Consider the following 8,312-nt stretch of genomic DNA (forward strand, 5'->3'; position numbering starts at 1 on the left):
TTGACATGCATTACGAATTCAGCTCATTTCTGGCTCATAGCGCTTCTGGGAAATTAATGGAACATAAAGAAATCTTTCTAAAATTTGAACACTTTTCATAAATCAATAGTCCAATCAAAAGCCAACGTTCTCTTTGGGCATTAACTTTATATGGACCAGTTTGGTCAGGAAAACAGAAGCAGTCTCTGTGCATTCCAGGCATGGAGGTTAATTGCAGGAGTGGGGGCTTACAAAGCCATTGGAAGAGTGGGGCCATCAATGGTCAGGGGAGCTGCTCCCCAGATCCGGGGGTGTTGACATGGTCAGGGACCCTAGCCTGAAAGCACCGAAGAAGTTCCCAGGAGCTGCTGCTCCTTGAGAGAGGTGTTTCCTCTTTGCTTCTGCATACCAGTTTCATGGCAGTCCCTCACTGGTGAACCACACAGGCAAGGAGATTCTGATTCTGGAGAACGTGGTCCCCACATTCTCCTTTGCAGTGGAGACCTTGGGAGGGGGAGTGAATGTGGTGAGCCAGAGGAGATCATCCAGCATGGTTTTCAAATGATTTTGCTCCTTTGGAAACCTGCCCCCTCTTTTCTTTCTCTGAAAAGAAGACCCCAGTAGTCAGGGGTTGGGTACAAAGGCCCACAACAACCTCTTTGGGACAAAGGTTCATTTGCCCTTAAGTGAGGTAGAGGAGGAGAGTGTCTGCCGTAAGTAAAGGATGCTTAGAGAGGGGACCACTGGTGGGGCAGGAGAAGCAGCCGGAAATGGGGGACGAAGCATGGGCTCTGCAGACAGACTGACCTGGGGCCAAATCCTGGTTTGGACATTTGGCTATGCTAACCTCAGTTTCCCTACTTCAAAAGCCCATAAACAATAATCAATCTCTTGGGTTGTTAAAGAATATTTAACGGGATAAATGGTATGGTACATCTCAGGATGTCCGCTGCAGCACTGTCTCTAAAAGTTAAAGTTTGGACATAACCTAAGTGTCTGTTGAAAGGGGAATGGCTAAATAAGCAACAGAAATCCACGCCATGGAATACTAGACAGCAGGTAAAATAACTGGTGAACGTATAATCCTAACCTGGAAGGATCCAAGACACAGAGTTGAGCAAAGAAAGCCATTGGCACAACAATGACCACAAAACAACCTCAGTGGCTATCATGCACATGGTCCTTCTGTGTGTGTGTGTGTGTGTGTGTGTGTGTGTGTGTGCATGCCCACTGGTGTCCCTGATGGTCTGGACCTCACAACCATCCTGCAGGTAGGTACGATCATTATGCCCACTTATTAGGTTTCATGCCCAGCCTGTGGGAGGGGGATTGTTACCAGGAGAAATGGCTACTGCACAGATGTGTGCTGGGGGAAATCTGTGAGCCTCCCTGCTCCCCGCCAGTTTACGTCTGCTACCATCTCTGAGGCTCCTCCTGCCCTGATTTTGTGATTTGACCCTCCTGGTCTAGGTGACTCTCCCACCTGAGCTCACCTGGTCACCAAGCCTGGGCAGAGCCTGGCAAAGGTTTTTCCAGCTCCCCCTGGAGCTGACCTCCCAAGAAGGCCTGGATTGTGTTTGTATGGGTGCCGTGTGACCCAAACACATCCATAACGTGTTTGCGTGCCGGAACTGCTCTCTCCTTGTGTGACTGCCCCTTTGCCTCCTACCTCAACCATTGCAATTCCATTATGGGAATCAATAAATCCCCCCCTTTTGTGCTTGTCAGTATAACTGTCCTAATACTTAGATCAAACTGTGCTGTGACGAGCACACAGGGGAAGCACTGGCCCTGCCCTCAGCGAGCTCACGGTTAGGTAAAGAGGCAGATGAAGAAATCCAATGCCCTTCCCAAGTTCTATAACAGAGGTCTGAGCATGCCTGCAGGCGGAGGCCCAGAAGGCCTCCTGGAGGTGTTTCTTGGGTTGACCTGGAAGGAGGGGCAGGGTGACGGGCAGGTGGAGGGGAGAGTACGCACATATCCAACATGAGGGGGCTAGGCTGGGTGATGCTGAGGTCTGGTATGACATGCCTGGGGCCGCTGGATGGAGCAGTTGAGCCCTGGGCTGCTCTCCCAGGCAAGGGACCTGAGCTGGCTTCCCCCTGGTCATCTTGTGATGCCCCTGGCTGTGGGGCCCTCTCGTTGAGGGAAGCAAGGGGGCTTGTTTTCTCTCCTAGCCTCCCTCTCCCAGACCTGATCTGGGTGCTCTCCTCTGCTTGGAGTGCCCCTTCCCCACCCAGGGTGCTGCTCCCCACCCTTCAACATGGACCCAGGTGACACCTGCTCTGTGTCCCAGAGAGCTCCCAAAACACTGCCGGGTGGCCTGGAGGTTCTGGTCTTATAATGCCTTTGTCTGTGGGCTTTGACGTGCTGTTTCTCTGCTTGCCTTAGTCCCCACTAGAGAAAGGCCCTCCTTGCCTCTGGAGGCGGGATTCTGACTCACTTTTCCTGGAGTCCCCGTGCCTAACAGAGAGAGCGTTTGCTGACGGCTGAACGATGATTCCCAGAGTTCCTGGGCTCTCAGGAGAGACATGTCCCCATCTACAGATGCACCCATTTTAATTAATCAGCCCAGCCTGTCTCCTAAACAATCCCGTTCTGGGTTTTCTGCACATTTGTAATGTGCTGCGTTCAGCCTCGCCACCTGTTGGGAGATGGGGAGAAAATGAGCAAATGGCTTTAAAAGGCCCAATTACCATAGCAGCAGTCATCCATCCCAGGCTCTGGTCCAGCACTGCATGTCCCCGCAGCCCACGGATGTGACTTGGGGTCCCTGGACTGAGATGTATGGTAACGGACATGTGCCCGGTGGGTGTGCCACACCACGGGCTGCCCAGAACTGCACACCCCCCCATTACACCCTTCCCATCCACTCTGTGTTCAGGGAGCCCCACTTCGCAGATGGGGAAACCAAGGCTTACAGAGGTGAGGGGACCTGCCCACGGTCATGCAGATGACAGCAAATTGTCCCTGTGCTTTCCTGTCTCAGCACCCAACAACTCTTCAGTGGCGGGGTTGGGAGAGACCTGAGCAGTCAGCTCACCAAACCTTTCACGAACCTTCAGCTTTTTTTTTTTTTTCTTTAAAGATTTTATTTATTTATTTATTAGAGAGAGAGGAAGCAAAAGCAGGGGGAGTGGCAGAGGGAGACAGAGAGGCGGACTGCCCGCTGAGCGCTGAGCCGACACAAGGCTCAATCCTAGGACCCCGGTCACAGCCTGAGCTGAAGGCTGATGCTTAACTTAACTCACTGAGCCACCCACGTGTCCCCCACCTTCAGCCTGTAACGGACATTTTTGTACATTTCATAGGTGTTAGTTTGGCGGAGCGCTAACAATTTGAAGGAAGCTCCTCTCCTGTCACATTCTGCCTCCCTGTCTTCCACTCGTCTCTTCCCAAGACATCCACGTGCTGACACGCTCTGAGCCTTTAATTCCTGCTCAGTTGTGTCTCCCAAGCACCAGATGCCTGAACATTCTTGCTTGGGGCCCGTTCATGATTGCCTTTCTCAAAGCCCCCTGGTTTAGTCATGGGGAGGACAAATGAGATGTTCTTCCTGCCCTAAGGGAGTTGGAATCTGGTAGAAAAACTACGGATGAGAAACAGGAAACTCAGACAGGTTAAGTGTCTTGCTCGAGGTCGCACAGCAGAGGACCAAGGTTTGCACTCAGGTCTCCAGCCACCTCTTGCAATATCCCGGGGTTGTTTTCATGGCACCAAGCTACAGATGTGCTCGAGAAAGAAGGGAACTTAAAAACTAAAAACCTTATAAGAGAAACACTGGAACGTAGAACAAAGGGAACAAATGCAGACCAAGGGGTGCTGGGTTCTAGCCCTGGCTCTGCCTCGACCTCCCTGTGCAACCTTGGATAACTCATGTCCCCCTCCGGTTCTCAGATAGATCTGTAAAATGACAGTTTGGAACAAATACCTTCCAGAGTCAAAGGCCCAGAAGTCCCCATGCACAAGTCATGGCTCTCCCCTCCCTGTCCCCTTGCGGTATGTACTGTGGCTGCTGTCTTCCTGGTTTCTGATGTACTTATTGGCCTTCTTTGCACCCCTCCTTGTTGTTCCCAAGCAAGCTTCGAACTCCTTAAGGGGGTAAATGGAGTGTCATTCATGTCTTTGTCCAGTTAAAGGAATTGATTTACTCCTATAGGAAGTAGAGAAGCCACGGCAGGCTTGGAGCAAGACCCAAGGTATACAAAGTGATGTTTCAGATTTTTAGACATAGTCACATTCTCCAAATTCTAGGAGATGAAAGTCTTAGGATGGTGAATCCTCAAAGGTAAGACTTGATCCTGAACGAATAACCCCGAACACACTGGGAGATTACAGTTATGAGGGACATCCCAGTTGGCCTTGGTGCCTCTCCAGCTCCAAAATGGGGTGATTCCACTCAATGAGAAAGCTGTTAGCCACTGGTTCTCAGCACTGCAGGAGAGGCAACAAGTGAGTTGCAGAGAGTAAGGTAACTACTTGGTCCTTAGTGATGCCCGATGTGCAACATTGATGAGTAAATGCAACCAGACGACCTCTCTGGGGTCTTCCAGCTTCAATGTTTGGGGTCCATGCTCACCTTTTAGTCTTTTTCTTTCCTGAGTGGGAAATGGAAGAGCCAAGAGATGGGGGGAGATGCAGGAACCATTAGGGAGAGGGTGCTCCCTGGTGAATGTGTTTGGGTTCACAGACAACAATGAAATCCACTCATGCAATTACCGTGCGATGTCTTCACCCAGACTTCTGTCTGGTCTCAGCTCCCGCTGAGTGTATGGAGGTCACACGTCCTACCCGCCTGAACATTCTGGTAGAAAATGGCATGCTGGGATAATACGATTGGCAGACAGTCTGAAAGGGCAGAATTAACACTAAAGGACTTCCAACACCAGAACCCCAGTGAACATTTCCCCAAGGGAGACTCAGGTTGGGAGAAGTGGGAGGGAAAGGCTGCTGACCACCTGCTGTGGGTCAGATGCTGCCCTGGGTACTGGAAATACATTCTCAATTCAGCCTCACATCATCTCTGCCAGGTAACAACGACAATCCCGATTTCTGTTCTGACAGTACAGAAGTCCAGGTTCTCTAGTTGCCTGAGGTCATAGAGCTAGGTCAAAACTGAGATTAGAATTCTCAAGTTCAAGGCTGTCACTAGCTCCTAGGACCCATTTGCCCACATTAGACGAAAGTGTCTCCTACAGGCAGATGAAGCCCCTTACCAGGGTGCACAGCTTAGTGAGCTGAACCCAGGTGCTATTTCAGCAACCCCTCTCAGCTCCTCAACGGAGCACCTTTGTGCAGTGGGCGACCTGAACGTTTATACATGGCAGCCCTGCCTAGGTCTGTCTCCTAAACTTGTACTCTTTAAGGCAAGACATGCCACCTCTTACCTGGGTTGAATGGCTCACTCCACAGACATTCCTTCCTTCCAGTGGATCAGTGCTTGGATGAGAATTGTAGAATCAGAGGAGTAGAAAGGTCATTAAATCCAAGCCCCTCATTTTACAGATGAAGTCATTGATAATCAGGGGGTGAAAGTGATGGCTGAGGACACATTTGATTCTCAAAAAGAAACTGTTAGCTCACTGATCTCCCTACCCCTTTCACTTCTTGTCCCAAAGGGGTTTGGCCTGGGACCACCTGTCCTCACTTCCTGGGATTTTAGCTCTCATGGCAAGAACGTCCAGGCTGCTGCCCGGCCCTGACAACGGGCATTGGTTTCCTTTCCTTCTCAGGATGGCCAAGAGTTCGGGCTTGCACTGTATACCCTCAGCAGTGTGCCAATTTGTCTCTCTGGGAGTCACACTGGAGGAAATTTGGTGGAATAATTCTTGCATCTTGTCACCCTGTGGTCAGGATGAAAGGAATCAAGCGTTTGAAGAAAGGCATAGCAGAGGCCAGGCGTGCCCTGAAGGGTTATTCCCTTTCCTCCTCATCCTATTCCTGGCCCCCCGGGTTCCAAATACAGGTGGGGGCCATTCTCCTCTAAGATCCTCAGGCTCAGGAAACCAGGGCTGTTGGTAGGGGAGACTATCCTTGTGGAAGTACTAGTGGGACCCCATGCTGTCTAATCAGAACTGATGCGGGGGCAGCTAAACACACCAGGATCCTGGAGGCACCCCACCCCGGCTCCCTGAGGCTGGGCATCGAGGTGGTCCTGGGGCGAGGGGTCAGGGGCAGAGTTGCAGGCACTGGATAGAAATGGTTCAGTATTTGATCAGTGGTCTGCCTGTAGCTGTCCTGGGCTGTGGTTCAAGGTCAACCCTGGTGGTTGGTGGAAAGTGGCTAACCATCCACTGGCCAGGTTCCCCAAGTCTGGGCCAGGTGGCTTCGTGGAACCAGAGAAGGGACCCACGGACCAAGCTCCCAGCAGCCCTCCTCCCCACCCCAGGTCAGAATTCCAGTGGGAGACTTTCTCCGGAACAGGGCGGGGTGCTGCCCGCTCCTCCCTTTGCCTTTTCACCCCCGTGCCCTGCCAGTGACCCGGGTTTATGGGGCTGCCTATCTTCTCCCACAGCTGCAAGGGGGACCCTTATCTTGGCACTGATTACACTCGACAGAGCACAAACGCCTGTTCTCTTGAGCAGGAGGGTCACATGGGGCTCTAATTGTTTTATGGGCTTTTCACACTCAGAGAAGAAGGGAGAAGTGCCAGGCACATGGGCCGGCTTCCTACGGCTTCTCTTCCACAGCTGCTGCCCTGTCAATGCCCCCCACGTCCCCAAAGGGCCTGGCCTTGGGGGCCCGGCAATGGGAGGACACCTGTGGGCTGTCAGCACTTCCAAGTGGTTGACAGAAAACATTCCCGGACTGGCCTTGCTATTTGGTGAAAGAGGGCACATATCCACCCCGCCCCAGAGCCAGACAGAGCCCCCCCGTCTAGCCAGTCCTCCTGCCAGGCCCCACGACAGGCAGGCCCCAGGGCCCGCCTGCACCTGGCCAAACCAGGAGCTACACAAAGCTCGCCACCACCACCATCATGGGACCCTCTGTCAGTCCGCTGCACTCCAAAGGCTGACCTCAGTCATCTCCTGCGGCTGGTAACAGCCTGAGGAGTGGTGGGGGAGCTGGGAGGGGAGAAGGGGAGCCAGGATGAAGAGAACTGGGCAGGGGGATGTCAGGAGACCTGCTCACGATGGTACAGCCAGACAGCAGAGCTGAGACCTACAATGTCCCTATACAGCTCCCTGCAGTCCTGTCCCACCTGCATTCCATTCTCCTGCCCCTGCCTGTCCCCTCCTGTCCCCTCTCCCTCCCTCCTCTGTGTGTGTGTCTATCTGTCAGACACACACACACATTGTTCTTGGGTCTTTCTCCTGATCTCTCGTCTCCACGTCCCTCAGCTTCTCTCTTGCTCTCTTCCGCTCTCTCTTCTCCCCAAGTTCTCATCCGGGGTCTGCCTGCTTCCTGGGTTCTCCCCTGTCCCCCCCTGCCCCCCGCCACCAGTCCATCTCTTCTCCCTGCTTCCTTACCTGTGGCCACAGTATGTGTCCTTCTCTCCCCCTGCTCCTTGGAAAGTCTCCATGGATGTTCTGCAAACTGCTTTCATGGGAGGGTCTGGGGGACACCACTGCTGGGCCGCAGTGCCCTGTCCCCTCTGCGAGTGGCAGACCCCTCTGCTCAGTGCTGGGGCCCTGCTGCCCGAGCCCACCACAGCCTGGCCGGCACAGGAAGCACAGAAAGTGTTCCTGGGTAGATCCTGGCCTCACCTTGGAGCCAGGGCCTCCCTCAACGTCCTTGATCACATATTCATTCCCTGCCCTTGACAGTGGCCCAGTGTGCCTACGAAAACACGTTCACACCCGTTATCCTAATTCATCTTCAAAACTGCACTGTGAGGCAGATTCAGCAGGGATGTGGGCTCTGAGAGCAGAAGGGCTGGGAGGCTAGTGGTTATTAAGGTCCCCCTCTGTGCCTGTCACTAGATACACGCCATCTCCTGGAAGTCTCACACCAGGAGTCCTGCTGGTCCACAGGGCACTTTTGTGGGATTTAGGAAACGGTGTCTATTCTTTTTTATGCTTTCCTGTCACCCACTGGAAAACTAATAGATATACAAGTTGAAAATAATAAATATACAAATCCACAATGATATCGTGGATAGTGCCCTCTAGAGTAATGCAGTGCACAACATGCATAGATGTACATGTGGCTTCTAAAGGACAAACCTGTAAGGGAGGATTATTGCCTGAATTTTGCGCATGAGGACATTAATTCTGCTGTCATGATCTTAAAACAACAGACTGCCCTTCCAACTCCTAGAGTCCTGTGGGTTCCCTGGTATGGTCTTCCCGGTTTGTGAATGTCTGCCTGGTTTGGAACTCACTCACCGTCTC

Source organism: Enhydra lutris, unplaced genomic scaffold (assembly GCF_002288905.1).
Source record: "Enhydra lutris kenyoni isolate GAN:26980312 unplaced genomic scaffold, ASM228890v2 scaffoldscaffold55, whole genome shotgun sequence".
In the NCBI taxonomy this organism is placed as follows: domain Eukaryota; kingdom Metazoa; phylum Chordata; class Mammalia; order Carnivora; family Mustelidae; genus Enhydra; species Enhydra lutris.